Source organism: Amphimedon queenslandica, unplaced genomic scaffold (genome assembly GCF_000090795.2).
Source record: "Amphimedon queenslandica unplaced genomic scaffold, v1.1 AMPQUscaffold_5996_Cont22042, whole genome shotgun sequence".
Classification (NCBI taxonomy): Eukaryota; Metazoa; Porifera; class Demospongiae; order Haplosclerida; family Niphatidae; genus Amphimedon; species Amphimedon queenslandica.
The window spans coordinates 1-1,783 of NW_003553709.1; the positions used below are offsets into that span (position 1 = coordinate 1).

Below are 1,783 nucleotides of genomic sequence, written 5' to 3' on the forward strand. Positions count from 1 at the left end.
TGGTTATTAATGGAGGTCTCCTCATACTATAAAATGAGTAAACAAAAAATATAAATAATAACATGAGTATTAGTTAATTATCTACTCTTGATAATAATAATGATTATAAACCAACATCAATTTACTGTAAGAATTATAAAATAATATTATTTAAAATGAAATAAAAAATTGGGGTGATTTCGGAGCCATTTTTTAGAAAAAACTGTGAGCTATAGCCTTGGGTATTTTTCAAAAAGTTGCCAATTTCTTAAAATGGCCATAACTTGAAAAATATTTGTTGGAATCAGCTCAAACTTTCTACACAGCATAAGGACATCAATATGCATCAGAAAATGTAATAAAAATTTGGGGTGATTTCGGAGCCATTTTTTGGAAAAAAACCATGGGCTATTGCCTTGGGTATTTTTCAGAATTTTGACATTTTCTAAAAATGGCCGTAATTTGAAAAATATTTGTCGGAATCAGCTCAAACTTTCTACACAGCATAAGGACATCAATGTGTATCAAAAAATGTAATAAAAATTTGGGGTGATTTTAAAGCCATTTTTTGGAAAAAACCACGGGCTATAATCCTTGGGTATTTTTCAGAATTTTGACATTTTCTTAAAATGGCCATAACATGAAAAATATTTGTTGGAATCAGCTCAAACTTTCTACACAGCATAAGGACATCAATATGCATCAGAAAATGTAATAAAAATTTGGGGTGATTTTTAGCCATTTTTTTGAAAAAACCATGGGCTATAGCCTTGGGTATTTTTCAGAATTTTGACATTTTCTTAAAATGGCTGTAACTTGAAAAATATTTGTCAGAATCAGCTCAAACTTTCTACACAGCATAAGGACATCAATATGTATCAGAAAATGTAATAAAAATTTGGGGTGATTTTTGGGCCATTTTTTGAAAAAACCATGGGCTATATAGCCTTTGCTTCTTTCATCAAATTAGGGAGCTAATATGAATCAAAACTTTTCTATTCTTAGTACAGACAGTGCATTCTAATTCATATTGTGTGGATTATTACCCGAAGTCATGAGGTACTCTTGTATAAAACTCATCACAAGCCTTGAAGAGAGGGTCCCCGCTAGTTTTACCAGATTGTATTAAACCCTCAATCTTCTTCAGTGCTGCATATCCTGACTTTATCTGTGCCTTAGTGAGTTTACCTAAAGAGAGAAAGAGGACATACATGTACATGTACAAGTAGTCACGTACATGTACATGTACAAATTGTAAATGTACATGTACAAATTGTAAATGTGGAAGGTTTCGTGGTTCTTAATTTCACAGACTTCGTGGTCAATATACTTGTACAAGTAGCCACCTGGAGATTTTGATATTAAATGTCTACTAAAAGCAGTCAATTAATGATACCACATTTAATGATGCCATATATATTCTAATTAAGTGAAATTAAGGACACCATCACGTGGTCACTTTCGATCTTACAATAATTGGATACGGAAAATTGAGCATACATGTACAAGTACATGCATTTGATAATTAATTAATTAAAATACATGTAGATGATTAAAAAATTACCGGGTACATTACATGCACATGTACATACCTAATGGTGCCTTTTTGACGTCATATTTCATTTCTTTTATAACTTCTTCCATCGACTTTACGTCACAAATCAAATTAATCAAATCCTGAACCTGTTTGTCGAGTTTTGAAACCGGTTTTGGTTTAGTAGAGGCAGTCTTATCGCTCAAAGGAGCATCAACCTCCTACAAATTAAATAGACAATGACATCACATGATGTAATGATGACATCAT

The 1,783-nt window shown here is 31.7% G+C and overlaps 1 long non-coding RNA gene across 1 annotated transcript; it reads right to left on the bottom strand.

The window, feature by feature from the left end:
• LOC109592201 (uncharacterized) lies at positions 1-1,737 on the bottom strand. Its single transcript, XR_002190228.1, has 3 exons — positions 1,572-1,737; positions 1,026-1,167; positions 1-26 (listed from the first exon to the last, which is right to left on the bottom strand). It is a non-coding gene; the product is annotated as an uncharacterized LOC109592201 (long non-coding RNA).
• Positions 1,738-1,783: the final 46 nt, after the last annotated feature.